Genomic DNA, 26,376 nt, shown 5'->3' with positions numbered 1-26,376 from the left:
GGTATTTTGTAAATACCCCCTTTCACCGTGTCACACATTTCCGTAGTGCTCGTGTCTTCCTGGAGAGCTACTATTACTATTTTATTAGGTTGGTGCAAAAGTAATTGCGGTTTTTGCCATTATTTTATGGCCAAAATCACAATTACTTTTGCACCGACCTTAATATACACAACTTAAATGTTTTATTTACATGAAATTCCACCTTTAGAGATTCATCATGAGTGGCCATAAAATGGCAACAAGTTGGTTGTACGGCAATAAAACAGTGCCTTTCTAAGTGAAGGAAGCAGCTGGTATCATAGAATGAGCTGGCCTTTGACTAAGATAAAACCAATGGCAATCATTTCTTGCATGACCTTGTTAATCTCCTGAACTTATGATTCATTTATAAAATAAAATAATGTTTACTTTACATGGAGGAGGAAAGCAAAGTGGCGTGCAGTTTCATTCATTCAGCATTTTCTTTAGAAAAACTATTATAAGCCAAGCAGTGTGCCCTGTGCTTCTGATAAAATGGTAAAAAATAATTTTCACTCAAAGAGTTTATAGACTACTTGGAAAAACAGACCAGTAAATAAATCACTACAATCCATTACAATCAGTTGTCTGCAAGGTAAAGTGACAATACAGATGAGCAAATAAATCATTACAAGCCATTATAATCAGTGATCTGCAAGGTAAAGTTGGGTATCCTAAGAGAGCTCATAGAAGGATCAATGAACCCAACATTGGGTAGGCAGAGGAGACTTCCTAGATAAAGGGACATCTAATTGGAAACAAGACAAAAGACACACAAATGGAAGGAGAATGAAGGAAGGTAACATTATTATTTCCATTTTTCAGAAGAAACTGAAACTCAGAGATACTCCTATAGCTGGTATAGATGAGATTGAAATCTGGTTTTGCCTAATTCCAAAAACTATGTGGTCTATAATCTGAAATTATAATTCTCAAAATTAAAATAGATTATATTTCAGAAATATTGTCCTGGTTTCAAACAACAGGGAAAAATAATAATAAAATTAGAGAGTTAGGCTCAAGGTAGAGGCAGTTCTCTAGGGAAGGGATGATGGTTACCTGAACTACCTGTGATGCTAGTGAAGTTGGAGAGGATGAATGGATTTGAAAGCTGTTTAGGAACAAGAAATGATAGTACTTGTTGGTATAATGAATATGTAAATCAGGAGGAAAAACAAAAAGGATGACACTCAGATTCTGGGTTAGGAAACTGAATGAGAGATAGAGCCATTCAGTAAGGCAATAGACATGAACCAGGACAGAACTGCAGGAACAAAGAGTAAAATTTTGAACGTATTTAATCAGAGTTGTGTAGGCACCTTCAAACAAAGTTGACAAGAATTGGATAACTGGCAGGAGCTAGGGAATGAGACCATGGCTGTAGAGGTAAACCCAACCATTCTTCATCCAGAGGGATGAGGCCACCCAGGCTTGTGTGTGGAGGCAGAAAATGTCAAACCCTATTTCTAGAGGATAGAAACAGTATATCAGAAATAAGAGTTCCCAGAGGATTATGAAAAAGAGGGTAAGGAAGACAGCAGGCAAGCTCGGAAAGTGTGGCATTGCAGAAGACAAGGGTACAGAGTTTCACAACTTCCTAAGAGAGGTTGAAATTCTAGACTAAGGACAGGCATCAATCTCTCCTCCCACTCCATATGGTGTGAAATGAGACATTATCAGGTTATTATTAGTAGATAACAATTTCAAGAGAACAATAACATGAAATTCGACAGAGAAATATATATATATTTATTTATAATAAAATCACCCTACCTCAAAGTAAGCATTTAACAAAACTAACTACTATGCAAATAAGAGCAAATCAGAAAGAGCTCAAGTTCAGTGTCAAAACTATAAGCAACAGGGGAGGAGGTTGGAGCCCTGAGCAGTTGTTAAGGTTATTGCTTTTTTAAATTATGATGGAAAACTGGGTCAATTGATCCTCCTTCCCTCACACAGGCATCACATAACAAGGTGTTTATTCCAAAAACAAAATATGAGAACTGTTTTATGAGCAAAATTATGGTTCTGCTCTAGATAAGTATACAGAATGTGAGTGCCAGCTCTGAGTAAAAAACAGGAAAGATGGCTAACAGGGTAAAACCCCACCTCTACTAAAAATACAAAAATGTAGCTGGGTGTGGTGGTGGGCACCTGTACTCCCAGCTACTCGGGAGGCTGAGGCAGGAGAATGGCGTGAACCCAGGAGGTGGAGCTTGCAGTGAGCCGAGATCGCACCACTGCACTCCAGCCTGGGCAACAGAGCGAGACTCTGTGTCAAAAACAACAACAACAACAACAACAACAAAAAAAAAAAAACCGGGAAAGAGACAAGAATCACATCTAACTTTCAATTAACAGGGTATAAAGAAAAAGAAAAAAGCAGAGAAGATTATGGAATTGATCACTAAATGAAAGTCTTGAGTTCACTCTATAGAGCTGGAATTCTGATGATGAAGACACAGAGGTCACCTTAGTCTAGAGAAGCCGGGGGCTTTCTCCCACCTAGATCATAGTCAATCTGTATTTATAACCTGGATCATAGTCAATCTGTATTTATAACCTGGATCATAGTCAATGTATTTATAACCTGGATCATAGTCAATCTGTATTTATAACCTGGATCATAGTCAATCTGTATTTATAACCTGGATCATAGTCAATCTGTATTTATAACCTGGCTTCATCCCCACTCCTGTCTCACAGTCACCAGATGTAGGCTACGGTAAGCAGGACCTACACTGCCTGACATGAGAAATTACTAAATGAAAGTGTAAATGGACACTGAATATTTAAGGAAACCAATATTGTAAAATAGAGAAACTAAATACAATAAACAAATCAACAAACAAAAAAATGTTTTCTATATTTTGGTCAATGGTTCTACATACCTTTATCTCCCCTTTATTGCATTATTTCTCCCTCCAATTAATTTAATAATTATAAAGTCTTTTACTATGTGTTTTCTTTTAATCTTAAAATTAAAGCATGTGCTTTTGATTTATTAAATTTAAATAAGAATTAGAACTTTCATTTCCTCCAGGAAAGCCAATAGTGTAATGGTAGATTTAATCCTAACTATGTGAATAAATATATTATATGTAATAAAGTATAAATATTTCAGACAAAATCTTAAAAACTCAAAAGTGAAATACTTACTATTTAAAAGTGGTATATTTTAATGCATACAAAAAGTGTAAAATAAAAGGATGAGAAACAATATATCAAGCAAACCCTAAACCAAAAAACGTATCAAATCTGACCTTAGAGCAAAAAATGTTAGTGAGGAACAAAAAGATTATTTCTTACTTATAAAAATAGTTCAATTTTCAGGAAGATATAATCATTTTAAGTGTGTATGTATCTAATATCAGACCTCCTAAACATATAAAGCAAAAATTCACATCCCACAGAGGATTAGGTGGTATTTTTAATACATATATTTAAGAAAGGACATATATCCGGAATATATAAAGAATCTTTGTATGCATTAAGTAAAAGAGACAGCTCCACAGAAAATTGTTCAAGAGACTTGTCCAGACACTTCACAAAAGAGAATATCCAAATGCCCAAAAGATATTTAAAAACATCTTTTGTTTAACCTTAATAGTAATCAAGAAAATGAAAATTAAAAGCACAATTAGATACCACACTACTTCTACCAGAATCAGAAAATGCTCTTTAATAAAAGCATCACAAATTCTGGACTCACTTCTCTGAGTTTATTTATTGTTTCATCTTTCTTTCCAACTTTTATTTTCAGTTCAGCAAGTACATGTGCAGGTTTGTTATATGAGTAAATTGCATGTCCTGAAGGTTTGATGCACACATTTTTTATCACCCAGGTAATAAACATAATATACAATAGGTAGTATTTTATCCTCACACTTTTTGCACCCTTCACCCTCAAGTAGGCCCCAGTGTCTATCGCTTTTTCCTTTGTGTCCATGTGTAACCATTGTATAGCTCCCACTTATAAGTGAGAACAAGTGGTATATTATTTTCCGTTTCTGTGTTAGTTCACTTAGGATAATGGCTTCCAGCTTCATCCATGTTGCTGCAAAGGATATGATCTCATTCTTTTTTATGGTTATGTGGCATTTCATGATGTGTATGTACCACATTTTCTTTATCCAGCCCACTGTTGATGGGCATTTAGGTTGATTCCATGTATTTACTATTTGAGTAGTTCTGCAGTGAGCATATGCACACACGCATCTCTATGGTAGAACAATTTATATTTTGGAGGGTTTATAGCTAGTATTGGGATTGCTGGGTCTAATGGTAGTTCTGTTTTAAGGTTATTGAAAAATTTTGAAACCACTTTTCACCATCTCTGAACTAATTTACATTCCCATCAGCAGTGTATAAGTGGTCCGCTTTCTCTGCAAACCTGACCAGCATGTTATTTTTTGACTTTTTAGTAAGAGTCACTCTGACTGGTGTGAGATGGTATCTCATTGTGGACTTGCATTTCTCTCATGATTGGTGATGTTTAGCATTTGTTCATATGCTTGGTGGCTGCATGTATGTCTTCTTTTGAGCAATTGCAACAAAAACAAAACTTTACAAATAGGCCCTCCTTAAACAAAAGGGCTGTTTTATAGCAAAAAGAAACTATCAACAGAGTAAACAGACAACCTAGAATGGGAGAAAATATACACAAGCTATTCATCCGACAAAAGTATAATATCCAGAATCTGTGAGAAATTTAAATAAATTAACAAGAATAAAGCAAACAACCCCATTAAAAATGAGCGTAGGTTATTATGTACTTCTTATTTTGAATCACCATAGGAAGGTGAATCACCCATGCCTATATAAATCCTCTGGCCTTGCTCTCCTCCTACTCTCCAGTTCCTGCCACTGGCCAAGCCCAACCAAATGCCAGAAGTCACCTCTACTATTATCTCCTGTTTTCAAAGTGGGTTATATTGGTATTTCCCAAAGTGTTTCAGTTGAACCCTAGTTCTCTTAGATGCTTTGAGGAGCAAAAACAGAGTGAGAAGATCTCATGGACCATTAAGTTTAGGAGGCACTAGAAACGTAGCCTTCTGGTAGACCCCCATGCACACTAACATATTAAAAACTCTGAGATGTCCCAACAAAACATTTATGCTTGAAAGTGACGAAAAAATAAGGATTGTCTAAGAAATAACAGGGCACAGAAGGCTACCTCGGAGCTTCTTTGATTGATTAAATGATTAAAGGATATAATCCAGCAAAATAAAATAAAGATCTAATGAAAAATTTCAAAGACTTGAAATAGTTTTGAGCAAATAAAGCAATAAGGATTTAAGTCTAAGTGAATACATAAGTGATAGTAATTAAGACTCAGAAAATAAGTAATTTTAATGTAAAATATAAAATAACAACTGGACCAAAAAAACCTACATGACTCTAGTATGAGAAAGAGGAGGGACAAGTATAGGTATTCTAATATCCCACTTTCAATAGTGTAGGGGCGTTTCTCAAATAAAAATGCCTGGGTATGTTTACAGAAAAACTTTGAAAATATGCTGGCCAAGCAAAAATCGCATATACTTGATATTCCATTCCTTGGCTATCTAGTTCATAAACCTATAACTCTCTATATCTTCTATCTTTCTGTCTGTCTGTCTATCTATCTATCTATCTATCTATCTATCTATCTATCTTCTATCTATCCATCCATCCATCTACCACCTAATCTATCATTTTTAAAGTGTGTGTCTAGTATGTAACTACCTCACATACAAGCAAATATGCATTTGTCTCATGAGTGAAGATTCTAGAATCAGACAGAGCTGGGTTTGAATCCTATCCCTTAAATGACCTGGAGCACCTTTGATCAGTTATGGATTTTTTGGGGGGGGGGCGGGGATGGAGTCTCACTCTGTCACCAGGCTGGAGTGCAGTGGTGCGATCTTGGCTCACTGCAACCTTGGCCTCCCAGGTTCAAGCAATTCTCCTGCCTCAGCCTCCCAAGTAGCTAGGATTACAGGCACACACCACCATGCCCAGCTAATTTTTGTATTTTTGGTAGAGACGGGGTTTCACCATGTTGGCCAGGGTGGTCTCGATCTCTTGACTTCGTGATCCACCTGCCTTGACTTCCCAAAGTGTTGGGATTACAGGTGTGAGCCACCACTTCCGGCCCCTGAATCTCTTTGAGTTGACCTGGCTACAACATAGCAGCACACATAGGCAGAACTCTAGGGCTGAAAGACCTAACATCTCAACCAGTGTCTACTGCAACAAGGAAGAGTGAATGGTGCCTGAGCCTTTATCCTCCAAAATTTTAAATATTTCATTTCACCCCTTCTTGCTTGCATAGTTGCTGAAAAGAAGCCTAATGTAATACTTATCCTTGTTCCTCTCTAGCTAAGTTTCCTTTTCTCCTTTATTGCTTCTGGCAACATTTTGTCTTTGTCTTTGATTTTCTGCTTTTGAATTTGATATACCTATGTATAGATGTTTTATTATTTACTATGCATGGTATTCTCTGAACTTCCTGGATCTGTGATTTGGCTTGTTACTAATTTTGGAAAAATATCAGTCATTATTTAAACCTCAAATATTTCTTCTTTTCCTTTCTCTCTTGTCTCTTTTTCTGGTGTTTCCATTATGTGTAATGTTATGCCTTTTGTAGTTGTCCTGAACTTTGGGGATATTCTGTTCTTTTTTTTTTTTTTTTTTTTTCCATTTTTTTCCCTTTGCTCTTCAGTTTGGGAAGTTTTTATTGACGTATGTTCAAGCCCACTGACTCTTTCCTCTGACACGCCTAGTATACTGATGAAATTATCAAAGACATTTTTAAAATTTTTATTACTGTATTTTATATTTCTAGCATTACCTTTTCATTCTTTCCTAGAAATTCCTTCTCTCTGCTTATCTAGTTCATTTATTCTTGCATGTTGTACACTTTTCCTGTTAGAGTCCTTATAATATTAATCATCGTTCTTTTAAATTTCTGATCGGATAATTCCAAAACCTCTTCCGCATTTGAATCTTGTTCTGTTGCTTGTAATTACATTGTAATTTTTTGTTGATAGCTGTAAATAGGCCTTTTATGTAAGGTATTATGTTTATCTCACTAGAAGTTAGGCTGCATTTATTGTTTGCTGTAGCTATTTGTGTCAAAGGCTGAAATTTCCTCTAATGTCCTTGTTTTGGTCTCCTCTATTATTGTTGCGTCTTCCTAGACACCACTTCCTAAATAGGGTCTGAGGTTTACAGTTCAACAGTTCATTCGCTGTAATCTCCTGTTATCATATAGGATCCTGATTCAACTGATGGTAGTGTAGAGTGAGGAGAAACATCCTCTAGTATCACAATTAGGTCTCAGCCTTTAGCAACTTGTACTCCTCAGTTATCAACTTTGCAAGTGCTTCCTAGCCCCCACTTGAACTTAGGTCAGGCAGGATACTAGAGAGAGATGTAGCTGAATATCAATTTCCCCACGTGAAAGGATAGAGGAAGGTAGAGTTACGTACTGACCTTTTCCAAGACTGGTGAGGTTTTGATATTATCCAAATCAATCAGAATCAATCAGAATCTGAAAAACATAGTTTCCCTTGAGGGAAGACTTTTTTGTTAAAGACAACAGAATGCCCTGGAGTCTTTCAAAAATGGTTATATTACCTTGCCTAACCAGAAGCACAAGAAGATTCTTCTCTGTTCTTTACACTAAGTACCTGGTAGGACACTTTGAGGTAAAAGCCATGCAAGTGTTTGACCTCTCCCCAAGACTGGGCCTCATGGAGTTTCAGCTCCCAAGTTAGTCCACATTGAGCATCCAGCAGTTCATCAGTTATAATTGATGTATTCCTGTTGTGCTTCCACTCCTGGTAAGCTGGGAAGCTCTGTTTGGGCCTTCCTGTCCAAATTTTAGAACAAAAATTCAAGTCTGCATAATAACCAGCTGACAACATGATGGCTTCAATATTCTTTAGATGGCTAGCCAGTTATCCCATCACCATTTATTAAATAGGGGTCCTTTCCACATTGCTTGTTTTTGCTGACTTTGTCAAGTATCAGATGGTTGTAGGCATGTCACTTTCTTTCTGGGCTCTTTATTCTGTTCCATTTGTCAACGTGTCTGTTTTTGTACCATTACCATGCTGTTTTGGTTACAAGTGTAGGTACCAACCTCCTTAGCTTTGTAGCATAGTTTGAAGTCAGGTACCATGATGCCTCCAGCTTTCTTCTTTTTGCTTAGGATTTCCATGACTATTCAGGCTCTTTTTGGTTCCATATGAATTATAAAGTAGTTTTTTTCTAATTCTGTGAAGAATATCATTGGTAGTTTGCTAGGAATAACATTGAATCTGTAGATTGCTTTTAGCACTATGGCTATTTTATTAATATTGATTCTTCCTATCCATGAGCACGGAATGCTTTTTTATTTGTCTGTGTCATCTCTGATTACTTTGAACACTGTTTTCTAATCCTCATTGTAGAGATCTTTCACCTCTCTCATTAACTATATTCCTAGATATTCTTTTTTTTTTTTTTTTTTTTTTTTTTTTTTTTTTTTGCCTATTGTGAATGATTTGGCTCTCAGCTTGGACGTTGTTGGTATATAGAAATGCTACTGATTTATATACATTAATTTTGTATCCTGAAACTTTGCTGAAGTTGTCTGTTAGATGTAAGAGGTTTTGGGCAAAGACTATGGGGTTTTCCAGGTATAGAATCATATCATCTGCAATCAGAGATAGTTTGACACCTTCTTTTCCTATTTGCATGCATTTTAGTTCTTTCTCTTGCCCAATTGCTTTGTTTAGAACTTCCAGTACTATGAAAAGGAGTGGTGAGAGTGGGCATCCTTGTCTTGTTTCAGTCCACAAGGAGAACTTTCCAGTTTTTGCCCATTCAATATGGTGTTGGCTGTAGGTTTGTCATTGATGGCTCTTATTATTTTATTATTTTGAGGTATATTCCTTTAATGCCTAGTTTGTTGAGGGTTTTCTAACATGAAGACCTGTAGAATTTTATCAAAAGCCCTGTCTGCATCTATTGAGATGATCATGTTTTTAGTTCTGTTTATGTGGTGAATTACATTTATTGACTCACCTTATGTTAAACCAACCTTGCATCCAAGAAATAAAACCTACTTGATTATAGTGGATTAGATTTTTGATGTGCAGCTGGATTTGGTTTGCTAGTATTTTTTTGAGTGTTTTTGAATCTCTGTTCATCAAGGATAGTGGCCTGAAGTTTTCTTGTGTGTGTGTGTGTGTGTGTGTGCGCGCGCATGTGTGTGTGTCTGCCAGATTTTGGTATCAGAATGATGCTGGCCTCATAGAATGAGTTAGAGAAGATCTTTTCCTCCTGAACTTTTGGAATAGTTTTAGTAGAATGGTGTCAACTCTTCCTTATACATCTGGTAGAATTGGGCTATGAATGCATCTGGTCCTGAGCTTTTTTTGGTTGGTGGGCTTTTTGTTGTGATTCAGTTTCAGAACTTGTTATTAGTTTGTTCAGGGTTTCAAAGTGACTGAATGTGGAGAGTAAAAGAAAGAGAGGCGTAGGCACTCACCTCCCAGGATTTTAGTGAGCAGCAACGCTGTGTCCTAACAGCCCAACCCACCATCCTCTCTCTGGGACTATTGCCGGAGCCTCCTCACTATTCTCCCCACATCTTCCCTTGCCTCCCTTCAGTCTATTCTTACCAAGACAGGCGGCCACAGTGATCCTGTTAAGACGCAAGTTAGATCCTGTCTTCCCTTTGCTGAAAATCTTCCAGTGCCTCCTATCTCACTCAGAATAAGCCTTTCCTCCTTAATAAGCCTCAAGTCCTTTTACAATCCACGCCCCCGCCAGAAACCTCAGACAACATTGCCTTCTCCTCTCCCTGTTCCAGTCTCCATGTGTCTCCAGACCTCCTGTTTCCTCAGCAGCACAGAATGTGCTCACCTCAAGAGCTCTGCTCTTACAACTTGTTGGTCCAGATAACTGCTAGGGATTTGTATTATCAGGTTCAAGAAAATAAATGCGTGGTTCCACTCACTATCTCAGCATGATGATTTCAGAAGAGTTGTTCACACATATTGTTAGATTAAATTTTATTCAGCTAAATTGCTTTTGAAAAAATTTCTTTATTATCCATTTTGAGTAAAGAGTGAGAACCCTAGGAGGTGCTCGAGCAATACCACGTGGTTACTGGCATGAAAAGGGATGTGAGTAAGGTTCCTCTGGGGAGGCAGGGCTGGAAAAATCTGAGGAGTAGTCAGAGAATTTCTATACTGTGTAAAATAAAGGAAATAAAGGGAAAGAGAAATAAAACAAACACTCCAAAAACGGTACTGGCCCAGCCATGATGGGAATGGGTATTAGAGAAATGCTCAGAAGTCCTAACTTTACTCCACTTCTTTTAATCCTCTCTCCACCCAGCTTTCACTGACCCACTCTATGGCATTGGACAATAAATGCTTGGTTCATTTCCATCAGTCAGTTTCCCTAGAAACGACTAGGTTGGCTCATTCACTTTCAGAGTCACTTCTAGATCCATGAAACCATATGCGTCATCCCCAAATCTCTCATGGACATATTTCCTTAAAGTGCGATCTGTAAGTCCAACACCATGTGGGAGGCTCTCAGGGTCGGGCTGGTTCACGTTATTTCCTGTATGAGAGGCCAGCGGCTGCTCCACCAAGATGGGAAGAAGCCAGGCACAGGTGGTGCCACCAGGCCACTCATCCTGAAGCCTTCCCAAACCCTCACCTTCGGCAATAAGATCCATGTTTCAAAAAGCAGAGAGGAGGGCATGGTAATTTATAACCCAGATTTTTCAGAATATGAGACCAGATGAGATGTGCAGTCTCAGCCTCTCCCTCCAGCTGTATCCACACCCTCCTCCATCCTGCATGTGCTCGCATTTTACAGAATCTGGAGAAAGACAGGAGAAGGGAGAGGAGACTAGAGTAAATAACAATTAGATAAAATCTAAAATCTGTTTTTAGTTCATCCAGAGTGCAGAGAATCGGGTGGGGGTGGATAAAAAAAATGATATAAAGTTAGGATGGTACGAAAAGCACCCTTGGAAATTAAAACACTTTAATATTATCTTGAAAATCAACTTGTGATGTTTTCAATATTCATTCTCAGATATCCTCACTAACACCTTTTGATATAAGTAATAATATCTACATTTAGCAGATGAAAAAGCTGAGGGTCAGAGGGATGACGTACTGTATCCACTAGATTCCCAGAGAATATGGGATAGAAATAGGACCCAACCCAGAGCTAGTACACAAGACCAGAGCTGGGAGTTGGCTTTGCATAAAGTCCTCCCAGAAGACACCAGATTAGGCAGGAATTCAAAGCACATTTTCTTGTCCACTCTCTCCCTCTTGTGGCTCAATTAAATATGACAGGTCAATGTCAAAATGAAGGGGATAATAGGAAAAACAGAAAATCTGGGTTGTACATTCATTACCTTCATGACTCACGTGAATCACTTTCTTTCCCTGGGCCACAGTCTTCTCATATTTCAGTGTAGGAAGATGTCCACGTCTCTTCTAACTCTGATGTTCTATTTTTATAAGATGTAAATCAGGTCTCTCAGATACAGCCCAGTCTAAGCAAAGCATCTCTATATTGTAAGAACTAAGTGCGCGCGCACGCGTGTGTGTGTGTGTGTGTGTGTTATTTCAGCAACTTCTCAGTGAGAGTCTCAACGACTTTAACATTGCTCTAGCACAAAAAAAAAGGAAGTGGTATTTGCAGGGCTGAGTTCATTCCGTGTGTCACACACTCACAGGAAGGTAACCCAGGGCCATTCAGGACACTGTCTAACCTCAGGAAACTTGGTCATAGGGCCAGTATGTGGGGCATGCAGGATTACGGCCTAAGTTTCCTGGCTTCAAGAGAAAGCATATTCCTTTCATGTATATCTATAGCAGATTGAATACACTTAGAAATGAAGATGCCAAAGGAAGAAAGAGGGCACAAAAGGAGCTGTGATGGTCTAGTGAAATGTGTCACAGAGAGCACCTTACCAGTAGCATAGACATATATTAATAAAAACTTAAAACACTGGCATTTATTTGAAACCCCCCCTTTGTTTCATATGTTAAAACACTTCATGGATGTGAATCATGTAAACTGTTCTGTCTCATATGAAACTGACTTAACAATAATTAAATTGCAGAATCGTAAGGATTAATGTGTGCCCTAAGGAGGTTTTTAGTAACTTAAAGATGTTGATTATTTCTAAGTATACAGAAAAGCAACCAAAAAGAAACTGACTGAAAAATGTCACATATAAGAAGTAAAACAAACAAAAAAACAAGGACCTAGACCCCGAAATACCACTGGACCCAGCAATCCCATTGCTGAGTATATACCCAAAGGATTATAAATCATTCTACTATAAAGACATATGCACACATATGTTTATTGCCACACTGTTCACAACAGCAAAGATTTGGAACCAACTCAAATGCCCATCAATGATAGACTGGATAAAGAAAATGTGGCACATATACACCATGGAATACTAGGCAGTCATAAAAAAAAGATGAGTTCGTGTTCTTTGCAACGACGTGGATGAAGCTGGAAGCCATCATTCTCAGCAAACTAACACAGGAACAGAAAACCAAACACTGCATGTTCTCACTCATAAGTGGGAATTGAACAATGAGAACACGTGGACACAGGGAGGGGAACATCATACATCGGGGCCTGTTGAGGGGTGAGGGTCTGGGAGAGGGATAGCAGTAGCAGAAATACCTAATGTAGATGACGGGTTGATGGGTGTAGCAAACCACCGTGGCATGTGTATACCTATGTAACAAACCTGCACATTCTACACATGTATCCCAGAACTTAAAGTATAATTAAAAAAAAAAAAAAAAGCTTGCAGTGAGCTGAGATCCAGACACTGCACTCTAGCCTGGGTGACAGAGCAAGACTCCATCTCAAAAAAAAAAAAAAGACAAAGCAACAGAACAGAATTCACAAAGCACACTGAAGATGAGAGAACTTGGGGTGAAGGTTCTGAAGGTATAGGAAAAAGCTAAGACGGTGCTAGGAGTTTTGTGAGAAGACATTTTGGTAGGGAGGATAACAGAAAAAGGGAAGGAGATGACCACAACTGGGACTACAGAGCAAGTATTAAGAGAACTCTTTGTATTCCTGGACTTCTTAAAATTGAGTACCACCTCCTACATGTCTTTGTGGTCAATGGTGAACAGGCCATACCACGAGTGCTGGGAGAATTTTCCTGATGCCGGGATTTGAGGTTTCCATTGCTGATTCATCCTAATTTATTCTCAAAGATATGCTACTTTTGGGGAAGAAACTGGGGAAAGATTGAAAAGTAAATCCCAGCTTGCATTCCTGGGACAAGTAGTCCCCAAGAGATTTATAACTTTAAGCTTGGTTCTGAACTGAGATCATTGTCTCCTCTAGTAACCTGAGGCAGCATCAAGACATCACATCCTACTCTCTGTCCTTATAATAAAAGGCCTCAGTTTAGTATCCCCAAGTCCAACTTGGCCCTACCCTCCAGAGACAGGTATGAAGATGTAAAGAGAGGGCCAAAGCTTATGGAATACATCCTACTCAGAAGAGAAGATAGGCACAGGGCCAGGTTCTACGCGTCCTGGCTCAACACCAACAGTAGAATTAACAAGCCTTTAGTTGCATCTGGAGAACTCCAGGTTCATCTAGAGCAGTAGCTCTTAAAATGTGGTTCCCAGAGTAGTAGCATCAGTATCACCTGACACTGTGGTTGACATGCAAATACCCTACCCCACACCTATTGAATCAGACACTCTGGGTGTGCAATCTGTGTTTTAACAAACCCTCCAGATTATTTTGATACACACTCAAGTTTGATATCTACAGGCTTATAGCAGTAATTGGTAATGTTGACTATACGGTAGACTCAGCTGAAGAGCTACAAAAAATGTTGACTCTCCACCCATAATCCATATTAATTAAATCAGAATACCTGGTAATGGGGCTCATGTGTTAGTATGTGTTAAAGTTGCCCAGGTTATCCCAATGCTCAGACAAGATTGAGATCCATTGCTCTAAAGGCAAAGGCAGACTTCTTGGAGAGCCTTTTGCTTCTGTATCCGTCCTTTCAGCTAACTAGTAGAAAGGCCCAGGCCTTTCTCACATTAACTTTTGTTAAGCAAGTTCTAGTCCCATCTCAGGTTTGTGCAGGTGATTGTTTTTTTAAACATAAGCTTGGGACTTTAATTTTTATCTGATTAAGTTTGATCTGTATTCCGACACTAATGTTCCAGACTTTTGGGTTGTATCTTCAATCTTGACACTCTCGTTTTATAAATTATACTTCTTGTTTTTGGATCATTTGTAAATAGGATCAGCAACTAAATTCTTGAGGAAAATATTAAGTGGTTGAAGATCCGACCAAGAGACTCCACAAAGGATGACATAAACAACCCCTGCATAGGATTTCTACCAGATACAATACATATAACTGGTTGTTCAGGGCATGGTAGGCAGTTATAGTCCTGATTCTCTGGTTTTCCATATTTAGAGTCAGCCCTGAGTCATTCATTGGCAGAGACCAGCTGGGCCTGGGTGTCATCTCATCACCTTTGTTTCAGGATCAGTCCCGAGCCTGTGAACTGAGGCCTCTTCAGTACTTCTTATGAACTAATAATATAAGATTTCAAATGCCAGGTATAGGAGAAACCTAGTGTTGGAGTTATCTGGGCCTGGGTTTTTAAAACACAAGTAAGCACTTTGGGACGTCGAGGCGGTTGGATCACAAGGTTAGGAGATCGAGACCATCCTGGCTAACATGGTGAAACCCTGTCTCTACTAAAAATACAAAAAATTAGCCGGGTGTGGTGGCGGGCGCCTGTAGTCCCAGCTACTCGGGAGGCTGAGGCAGGAGAATGGCATGAACTCAGGAGGCAGAGCTTGCAGTGAGCCCAGATGGCGCCACTGCACTCTAGCCTGGGTGAGAGTGCGAGACTCTGTCTCAAAAAAAAAAAAGTAAGGACAAAGGATGTCAAGATGTATAACTCTGATGTTCAGATGTTCAGCCGTCTGCTTCAGTCTTCCTCACTTGACTGTCTCTCTAGCCCTGAAGGAAATATACCAATGCCATGCCGTGAAATTACCTCATAGGCATAATTGTTGTACATTCTGACTAGACACAATCAGAAGACGGCACGGCTTGAGTTTCACCATCAGCCCCTAAATGACTGCATAACAGCTATCACATAGTCTTACTGAACTAATGTCCCTGGGAACTTGAACTCCAAACTCTTTGTGCTGATCCTGTGAAAAGTGCAATGTTGCATGTCCTTTCCCAGCTTCCTCTTTTCCAGGGACTTTCATATCTTAACTGTCCCTCTTGCAGTACTCTCAGCTTTTCTCCACCAACCACTTTTTTTTTTTTTTTTGCATTTCAAGACACATCACTTTTTGTTTATTTCATTATACAAAGTATTGCTTTCAAATCCATTTTTTCATGCATAAATGCATGGCCATTTCTATTGCTTTAGTTAAATTGTCTGGTCTGGCACTTTATTCATTTGTATTTTTTCTATGATTACTAGGTGGGCATTCTATTCTCATTTTCTGTCATTCAGTCTATTTCAACACAATGCATCACTTGTATTAGTTATTGTACACTCCATTTTAATTTCTGATAGTACTGTCTTTACTTCAACATTAGTCTTTATTAAAATACTTTTGGCTAGTCATGCTCCTTCCATATGAACATAAAAAAATTAAGTCAATTTCCACAAGAGAGTTATTTGAAAGTGTATTATATTACATCTGAAAAAAATTTGGAATAACTGACTAGCAGAAATAAGCCAATACAGTCAATTCTCTGTTTATGTTTCGAAATAAAAGATGTGTGTCTTTCCTCATAAAAGTTCTTCATGTTTCCACTTGAGTGAATTACTGAATACTTTATATTTTTGTTTTAATATGACCAAAATATATTCATTTTAGGCATTTAATCTGGTTATTAACAATTAAAAATCTATAAATAGTCATTGGGCTTGAAATTAATCTTATTTTGGTAACAAATATTTGTATTATTTACCTCTAGTTTTATTTTTAGTTGATGTGGGCTGGATTTTTTGTTTTAATTTAGTGAGGTTTCATTTGGGATGAATATATGGCCAATTATTGCCAATTTACCAAGGATTCTTAAAAAGCATGCTTTCTTTAGTGCTGATTCATTCAAGTATTTTATAATTCAAATCATTGTTTTTGGCTTACATTCCTCAAAACTTATATATGTTAAAAATTCTCATGAGTACTATTTTTTTTTTTTTAGTTTCTGACACTCCTGGGCATTTTTTTTATTAGTAGAATATTATATGTTATTTGATCATAAGATTCTAAACAACATATCATTATAAATGCCCTCCTTTGTCATACTTGAGAATTTTCCTTAGGTCTTTTATTGCCTAATATTAATATTCCATCCCTTGTCTATTATTTTGGATTTTCTGACCTTTATTTGCCTTTCCTTACCCTTACATTCACCACTATAATAGGAACCTTTGGAACAGAAATGGGATTTTGTCACTGTGCTGCTTGAATCCTTCTGTGGCTGCACATTGTCTCCATGACAAAGCCCAGTGTCTCCAGGAAGCATCTGAAGTCCTGTGAATTCCACATTTTGCACATCCAGGATCTTATCTGTCACCCAAATGAAACTGTCACTTCTCCCACTGTGACAGAATCATAACAAAGTTACTGCAGTTCCCCCAGTAAGCCAAACTGTCTCAGGGCTCTAGCCTCTGTGCCCACTGATTCCCCTACCTAGAATGCATATGGCTGCAAGCATCTGCTCTTCTTTGAAAGCACAATTTGAATGTTAATTTTCAATGAAGCCTCCTCTTCCCAAGGGAAATTTTAGCCAACATATCTTACCTTTGTGCTCTCATGATGCTCTTGGGAGTTTGATTGTGGTATAAGTTGGGGTTAGTTGATTGGCTTTGATTTTAGTCAATAGACTGGCTTTGATTCTAGTCGGTTCCTGGGTATTGGATGAGGCTTCCCTGATTACTGTCTTTCTGCTCACATTTATTATGTTGGGCATTCTGGTCCACAAAGTCCCCTTAGGCAGGGGCCACAGTTGGCAGACAAGTAGTATCCTTACAGCTTAGTGCTAATCTGCTGTCTAAATGCTTTCCAGGGTAACACAGTGTTGCCCCTGCCTATGGAGTTTAGGTGGAAGCAGGACCACTGGGCTATAAGCTGGGCTGTCTGGTTACAAAAGGCAAAGATTGTTGGAGTTGCCCACGCTATCATCTGGATGTTTCTGGGGCAAGAGAAGTCTGCACTTCTTGGTGATTTCAGCCAGAAAGAAGTCGGACTGCTGAGCTGGAAGCTCCAGCAGATGTGGCTCACCTGTCTACCAGTGGTAGGAGTGGGTAGGGTTGCCCTCTCTGGCATCTGGATGCTTCCCAGGGAAACAGGAGGCTGCACCTGCTGGCTCAGCTCACAGAGAAGTAGGACCACTAGGCCAGAACTCTAGCAGACATTGCCCAGCGGGCTAACAGTGGCAGGGTTGCGTTGCATTACCTGCCCTGCTGTCAGGGTGTTTTCTGTGATTACAGGAGGCTGTGCCCTCTGGCTGATTCCATACAGAGTGGAGCTGCTGGGCCAGGGCTCTAGTAAGCGTTGCCCGCATGGCTGCCAGTGGTGTGGGTGGGTGAGGTTGTCCACTCCACAGGCCAGGCGTTTTCTGGCACACCTAAAGCCTGCAATTTCTGGATGAGTTCACATGTAAGAGGGACTACTGGTCTGGAAGTTGTAGGAAGCATTGCCTGCCTGGCTACTAGTCTGGGTGGTGGGTGCATTGCCTGTCCTGCTTGTCTGGGTACTTTCTGGGACAACAGTAGGCTATGGCTACTGGCCAAGTCCAGGCAGAAGTGGAAATGCTGTGTAAGCAGGTGGCACAAGGAATATTATGTGGAGATTATTTCAGAACCCTACAACAGTCCCTAATCAAGAGAGGCAAGAGCGAAAGGACACAGGAACCCTAAGAGGGCTATGGGACTGCAAGTGTCCTTTCTTGGTAGAAGGCCCAACAATTAGCTCAGTTGTCTGTGTTAAATGTCTGGTAGTTTGTACCCTGTTACGTACCCTCTAGGCTCCATCAATCATATTCTAATCCTACACAACCATTTTTTAACTCTGTATTTCTCCCACCTCCTCAAGCCAAGCCATCATCCTATTTTTATCAGGACTATTGCTTATGGCTTCTGAATGTTCCCTGGTTTTTTATATATTCTGGATATATAGATCCTTTCTTAATTACGTGTATTAAAATATTATCTAATATTCTGTGGGTTGTCAATTTTTGCTATGTGTATTTAGAGGTTCTGTTATTAAATACATACACACTTAAACTGATTACATCTTTCTGAAGATTGTACTATTTTTATAATTAAAAATTAGTCCCTTTGCTCATCAGTAACATATTTTGCTCCGAGGTCAATTTTCTTTGATCAGTTTTTTGGGTTAGGGTTTGCTCGATATATCATTTCTCATCCTTGTCCTTTACACTTTTTGTATGCATTAACATTTGCTTCTTTTAAATGGTAATTAGTTCAGTTTTGACCTTTTAAAATTTTGTCTGAAATGTTTGCATTTTATTACATATGACATATTTATGTATATATTTGGGATTAAATCTACCATCACACTATTGACTTTCCTGGAGGAAATAAATGTTCTAAATGTTGTTAGAATTTGATACATCAAATGCACATGCTTTAATTTTCAGGATTACAAGAACACACAATAAAAGACTTTATAACTTTACACTGTTGGTGGGACTGTAAACTAGTTCAACCATTGTGGAAAACAGTGTGGCGATTCCTCAAGGATCTAGAACTAGAAATACCATTTGACCCAGCCATCCCATTACTGGGGATATACCCAAAGGATTATAAGTCATGCTGCTGTAAAGACACATGCACACATATGCTTATTGCAGCACTATTCACAATAGCAAAGACTTGGAATCAACCCAAATGTCCATCAGTGACAGACTGGATTAAGAAAATGTGGCACATATACACCATGGAATACTATGCAGCCATAAAAAAGGATGAGTTCATGTCCTTTGTAGGGACATGGATGCAGCTGGAAACCATCATTCTCAGCAAACTATCGCAAGAACAGAAAACAAAATACCGCATGTTCTCACTCATAGGTGGGAATTGAACAATGAGATCACTTGAACACAGGAAGGGGATCATCACACACCAGGTCCTATTGTGGGAGGAGGGGGGAAGGGATAGCATTAGGAGATACACCTAATGGAAATGACGAGTTAATGGGTGCAGCACACCAACATGGCACATGTATACATATGTAACAAACCTGCACATTGTGCACATGTACCCCAGAACTTGAAGTATAATTTTAAAAAAAAGACTTTATAACTACTAAAATTAATTGGAGAGAGAAATAATGCAATAAAGGGGTATATAGAACCTTCAATCAAAAAAATAGAAAACATTTGTTCATTTGTTTGTTGTATTTGGTTTCTCTATTTTACAATATTGGTTTTCTTAAATATTCAGTGTTCATTTACACTTTCATTTGGTAATTTCTCTTATCATGTCAGGAAATATAGGTCCTGCTTACCACAGCCTACATCTGGTGACTGCGAGAGAAGAGGGGGCATAAAGCCAGGTTATACATATAAATTGGTTGTGACATAGTTGAGAGAAAGCCCCCTCCTTCTCCAGACTAAGATGACCTCTGTGTCTTCATCATCAGAATCCCAGCTCTAAAGTATGAGCTCAAGACTTTCATTAGGGAATCAATTCCATAAGGTTCTCTGCTTTTTTCTTTTCTTTTATACCCTGTGAATGGAAGCTTAGACCTTAATTCTCGTCTCTTTCCTGTTTTTTACTCAGAGCTGGCACTCACATTCTATATACTTGTGTAGACCAGAACCATAAAACAGTTTTTTTCGTTTGGTTTTTGCTCATAAAACAGTTCTCATGTTTTGCTTTGGGGATAAACTACCTTGTTATGTGATGCCTGTGTGAGGGAAAGCGAATCAACTGACCCAGCTTTTCCAATATAATTTTAAAAATTAATTAACAGCTGCTCTGGGCTCTGACCTACTTCTCTGCTGCTTATAGTTTTGACACTGAACTTGAGCTCTTTTTTATTTGCTTTTATTTGTATAGTAGTTAGTTTTGTCTTATGCTTATTTAGAGGTAGGGTGATTCTATTTCTGTTTCTCTGTCAAATTTCATTTTTATTGTTCTATTTTTTTGTTTGTTTGTTTCTGAGACGGAGTCTCGCTGTGTTGCCGGGGCTGGAGTGCAGTGGCATGATCTCAGCTCACTGCAAGCTCTGCCTCGAGGGTTCACGCCATTCTCCTGCCTCAGCCTCCCGAGTAACTGGGACTACAGGCACCCGCCACCACACCCGGCTAATTTTTTTGTATTTTTTGTAGAGATAGTGTTTCTCCGTGTTAGCCAGGATGATCTCGATCTTCTGACCTCGTGATCCACCTGCCTCAGCCTCCCAAAGTGCTGGGATTACAGGTGTGAGCCACCGCGCCCAGCCTATTGTTCTTTATATCACCATAAGTCCTCAAATCACTTGTCTGCTAATGATAACACTAATAAGATCTCACTTCACACCATATGGAAGAGGAGGAAAGATTGACATCTGTTCTTAGTCTAGAATTTCAACCTCTCTTATAAAGTCATGAAACTCTGTACCTTTGTCTTCCGTAGTGCCACATTTTCCTAGTTTGCCTGTTATCTTCTTTAATCTCTTTTTTGTCATCCTCTGGGAACTCTTATTTCTGATAATACTGTTCTATACTCTAGCAAAAAGGGTTTGATCTTTTCTGCCTCCGCCCACAAGCCTGGGTGAGCTCATTCCTCTGGGTGAAGAGCTATTGGCTTTACCTCTACAACCATGTTCTCATTCCCCAGCTCGTGCGAGTTATCCAACTTTCGTCAACCTTATTTGAAGGACCCACACAATTCAAATTAAATATGCTCAAAGTCTTATTCTTTGTTCCTCCAGTTCTGTCATTGTCCATGTCTATTGCCTTAGTGAATGGCTCCATCACTCATTCAGTTTCCTAACCCAGAATCTCAGTGTCATCCTTTCCTGTTTTTTTCTCCTGATTTACATATCCATTATATCAACAAGTACTGCCATTTCTCACTCCTAAACATCTTTCAAATCCATTCATTCTCTCCAACTTCACTAGCATCACAGGTAGTTCAGGTAACCATCATCCCTTCCCTAGAGAACTGCTTCTTCCTTGACCCTAATTCCCTGATTTCAGTATTATGTATTCCTATTGTTGCTTTACATGAAAACCAGGACACTATTTCTGAAATATAACCCATTTTAATTCTGAGAATTAAAATAATTTCAGATTATAGACAACAAAGTTTTTGGGATTAGGCAAAACTGGATTTCAATCTCATCTATACCAGCTATAGGAATATCTCAGTTTCAGTTTCATCTTCAGGAAAATGGGAATAATAACATTACCTAGCTCCATCCTTCTTCCATTTGTGTGTCTTTTGCTTATTCATCAGGTCTCCAGTTAGATGTCTCCTTATCTAAGCAGTCTCCTCTGCCTACCCAACGTTGAGTTCTTTGATCCTCCTATGAGCTCTCTTAGGATACCCTATTTTACCTTGCAGATCACTGATTATAATCGGTTGTAATGATTTATTTACTCATTAGCATTGCCACTTTACCTTGCAGGTAACTGATTGTAATGGGTGACTTATTTACTTGTCTGTATTGTCAAGTAGTCTACTAAATCCTTGAGGGAAGATGATTTTTCACCATTTTATCTGAAGCACATGGCTTATGGTAGCTTTTCTCTAAGAAAATGCTGAATCAATGAAAACTGCATGCCACTTTGTTTTCCTCCTCCATGTAAAGTAGGCATTATTTTATTTTACAAATGAATCAGGTTCAGGGGATTAACAAGGTCATACAATAAATGATTGCCATTGGGTTTGTCTTAGTCAAGGACCAGCTTGTTCTATCATACCAGCGGTTTCTTTAACTTAGAAAGATGTTGTATTAATTATTGCTGTACAACAAACTTGTTCCCATTTTATGGCTATTCATGTTGGACCTCCAAAGGTGAAATATCATGAAAATAAGATATTTAAGTTGTGTATATTGAGGCACAATTACTTTTTCACCAACCTAATACAATAGTAATAGTAGTTCTCTGGGAAGACAAGAGTACTATGGAAATGTGTGAAATTGTGAAAGGGGGCATTTATAAATTACCATTTACTTAGTTTGTGTATCTAACAATCTTTGAGCAGAGTCTGGCGCATAGAAAATCCTTCACCACTGATACCCACAGTAATTAGCACTATTGCTTTCATAGGAAAGACTGTATCAGGCAGCCACTGCTTTTTCAACACATTTCAAAATAGACTTCCACACCCATATTGGGAACACAAAATCAGTTAATGCTTCCGATACAAAACAGGAACTACTTGTGGGTCTCAGAAATTCTCAACACATCCTTTCAGGTTGCAAACATCTACTAGAAGAGGAATGCAGATTTAAACTGAGTGAGGTGTGGAGTGGGGGAAGCTGACTGGGTCTGGACCAAAGAACTTTGAGGAACTTGCCCAGAGCCCTGCACGCATCAGACCTACCGCAGACATTGCAGGCCCGAAAAAAGGTAGGTCCAGGGACTTGCCTTCCTAGGCTTTTGGGTTGATGGTTTGGTTCACTTCCTGGGTTTAGGATTTCTGGGAGTGGAATGACAAAAAAAATGAGGCCACTTCCCATGACACAAGCTGGTAGTCAGGGTTGGGGTGGGTTGCGTGCACCTTTAAATGTGTATTTGGTGAGGGGATGAGGAACAGTCTTTGCTACAGTTGATGGAAGTTAGAAAAGCCTCCTCAAGGCTGACATTGGAGCTGGATGAGATTTTTTTAAGTTACTTTTGTCCCTTAAGTTCTCAGGATACCAAAACACTGTAAGCAATATTTTAAACTTTTGATTGATTACCTCATCTACTGTTAATGTCCTTCTTCCATGGTCTTTATTCTTTGTCTCTGACTGGTTATTTTTATAATTTGAGATTTAAGAAAAGATCTACCATGTGCAGAATTTGGTGTACATGGAGTAGGGCACAGGCAGGGTCTTGCATATTTAGATGGGCTGTGGCCTGCCCTAGTTCTCCAGTGGTCTTTGGCACTATTCATGGGCACCCAGGCAGTAAACTGAGGCTGCTCATGATAAAATCTAATGAAAAATGCCTTGTAGACTTTTAGCATTCTTAGGATAAGAAAGAAGCTTGTAAGTAGTCGTGATCATTGTAATCTTTCCCCAGATGAAGTAAGTGAAACCCAGAAAAGGGAAATAATGTACCCAGAATCACACACGTTAATAAAAGGGCTGAGAGCAAAAAACCCAGAATTCTTGGTTCCTAGTCCAGGCCTTTCCACTTCCCGTGCCACCACTTCTGCATCCCCATCATCCTCCTAAAAACTATCCAGATTCAGGCCTCATTTTGAGTTTCTAGTCTATTTGATAACTTTGCCAAGAAAAAGGGGATGACCGTGTGTACCACTCTCCTCATGCTCTCTACTTGTGATTGTGACCCATTAAAGGGATGGTGACATAAAAATGAGGAAACAAGAGACTGGTGGTGCTGCTGATCCACAAAGAGACTGGGGCCAATCAAAGAGGGAAGGGTGGTCTAGGTTCCCTCCCCTCTTTATGGGTGGGGGGCGGGGTGCGGGGAAGACATTGTAGTTGTCAAGAGCCTGATGCATATAGGTGATGTGACAAAACCAAGGTTTAGATTCTTCTCCAACCCAAAAGAAATGTCCCTCCCTCATATGCATCCAATATTCTCTGCAGTTAAAAAAATATATATTTTGATTGTAGAGAAGTGGAGCCTTGTAAATACGTGTTGCTTTCCTTGGGGACCTTATCTACCAGATAATTAACACATGGATTTCTGTGGTGTAAAGATAGGAGGCAGTTATATAAATTTATGTCAAGAATGTCTTGCAAAGACAGAGCACCAGCCTTGAATGACCAGAACCTGACCTATGTTACCAAAGAATTATGGAAAAGCATAAGAGTCAGTTATAAGCCTTAATGTCATATAATGACTCGGCCCTCGGGAAGCTTACAGTCTTACCAGAGAGGCACTAAACACAGAGAGAGAACCACCAGGTGTGTTTGATAAGACAGACCCAACATGTCCTAAATTCTCAGTCTGAAGGTGTGCCTGAGATATTGAGGCAGAGTTTCCCTTACATTAAAGAAGAAGAGGCTGGGCGCGGTGGCTCACACCTGTAATCCCAGCACTTTGGGAGGTTGAGGTGGGTGGATCACTAGGTCAGAAGATCATCCTGAATACAGTGAAACCCCATCTCTACTAAAAATACAAAAAAAAAAAATTAGCTGGGCATGGTGGCAGGTGCCTGTAGTCCCAGCTACTTGGGAGGCTGAGGCAGGAGAATGGTGTGAACCCAGAAGGTGGAGCTTTCAGTGAGCCGAGATCATGCCATTGAGCTCCAGCCTAGGCGATACAGCGAGACTGTCTCAAAAAAAAAAAAAAAGAAGAAGAAGAAGAAAGTACACATTTAGATGGACTAAGAAGAATTATCTTTAATTTCTTTCAAAATAACTTTGGTTTATGTGGTGTAAAAGGAAAGTAACAAATTTCTTAAACCCTTAGCTACCACCAGAGGTTGAGTAATACACATGCAGGAAATGGGGAATGTGGGGAAATGGTGTCTGAAAGAAGACAGAGACTACGCAAAACTGTTAGTGTGTGAGAAGATTAGATACTGTGGTGGGTTTGTTGCTGTTCTTGTAAGGTGTTCATAGCAGGGGGGGTGGAATATTCCTGCAAATGGCTCAATATATGCAAATGTTTCAATATATGAATGAAATTTCTTTAGAACAACTTAAATAAGTAAAATATACTTGGGGCTTTAAAAAATAAAAAGGATAAATTCAAGATAAGGCTGTGATAATAGATATAGGTTGAAGTAGCAGAGTTTTTGTTATCAATAACATTAAATTTTTATCTTTATACTAAAGGTGGTGAAATGCAAAGAAAGGACTTTAAAGGGGAGGGTGACACAGTTGTTTTTGCATTTGATCATTTGGCTACAAAGTCATGGGTGGGTTTAACATCCAAGGTCACAAATGCACACTGGGGAACATTCAGAGGCTGTAAGTCCTGATAAAAATAGGATGATGGCTTGGCTTGAGGAGATGGGAGAAATACAGAGTTTAAAAATGGTTGTGTAGTATTAGAATATGATTGATGAAGCATAGAGGGTATGTAACAGAAGGTATCAGTGACAAACTACCAGACATTTAACACAGACAACTGACCTAATTGTTGGGCCTTCTATCAAGAAAGGACATTTGCAGTCCCATAGACCTCTTAGGGTTCCTGTTACCTTTAGCTCTTGCCTCTCTTGATTAGGGACTGCTTGTAGTGTTCTGAAGTAATCTCCACATAATATTCCTTGTGCCACCTTCCTTTATGTAAAAGATAAATTTTGAGGAAGACTGAATATCTTCTACTTTGGTCTTCTAATGTTTGAAATAAAAATTACCTCTTCTTTTTGCTGGAACGATTTGCTGGATGATCATATTATGGACTTTATTATAATGACTTTAAAATTAACCCCAGAGGGGGACAATTCTCTCAAGTTCAGCAAAATTTGAGGGTATGGATTCAGTTTAAGACCAAAAATAAGGCTTGCTATTTTATGTTATTCCTTTGTTCCAAATCTAAATTTTGTATTCTGTTCAGGGGATGCTAAAGTCTACATATAGGTTTGATTATACCTACTCAATAAAATGTAAACATAACCCACCTCACAAACTCCATTATGATTAGAACAGAGATTACAAGAGGAAGAGGAGGGCCTCCTGGCCTGCCTGTACATAGTCTTATATCTAAATTAGTCCATGAGAGCAAAAACAAGCACAACCCTGACTCTTCTGACCAATCTTTGAGACAAACTGCAAAAGAGAGGAAGAGTCAACCTCGGACAACACAGTACCATGAATAACATGCTCTCTCCAATTATATAGACCCCTCCTCTCTGCTTTTTCACTTCCCTAAGATAGGACCAGTTGAAGTAGGGTCATGCCAGGAATAAAGCCCCCCTTTAGCATGTCCTTGAATGGCAGAAAGTGTTAGAGGAAATTTATGTTTTATACTTCGAGCCAGAAATGAATAAGTGAGAGTAGGAAGACCAATAATAATAGCCAATATGTAGTTAGTATTTATTAAGTGACATGCACTGGTTTAAATGTTTACATGTGCTATTTCATCATTAAATTTCTCTATGAGATATGCTCTATTATTCACAGGATAGAGTTACAGAAACACAA

General features: G+C 38.9%; 2 protein-coding genes across 2 annotated transcripts in view; one reads left to right on the top strand and one right to left on the bottom strand.

Annotated features, from left to right (window-relative positions):
- The window catches only part of MS4A4A (membrane spanning 4-domains A4A), a 41,406-nt gene extending 29,598 nt beyond the window's left edge, over positions 1-11,808 (bottom strand). The window contains exon 1 of the mRNA XM_017948344.3: positions 11,441-11,808. The gene's annotated coding sequence lies outside the window, so the exon portion shown is untranslated. The remainder of the gene's footprint in view (positions 1-11,440) is intronic.
- A 10,644-nt stretch (positions 11,809-22,452) lies between these two features.
- Positions 22,453-26,376, top strand: part of LOC101015647 (membrane-spanning 4-domains subfamily A member 4A-like) — a 37,141-nt gene continuing 33,217 nt past the window's right edge. Inside the window, exon 1 of the mRNA XM_003909774.4 lies at positions 22,453-22,675. The gene's annotated coding sequence lies outside the window, so the exon portion shown is untranslated. The remainder of the gene's footprint in view (positions 22,676-26,376) is intronic.

This window comes from Papio anubis, chromosome 12 (genome assembly GCF_008728515.1).
Source record: "Papio anubis isolate 15944 chromosome 12, Panubis1.0, whole genome shotgun sequence".
NCBI lineage: Eukaryota > Metazoa > Chordata > Mammalia > Primates > Cercopithecidae > Papio > Papio anubis.
This window is presented reverse-complemented; position numbering and strand designations above follow the sequence as displayed.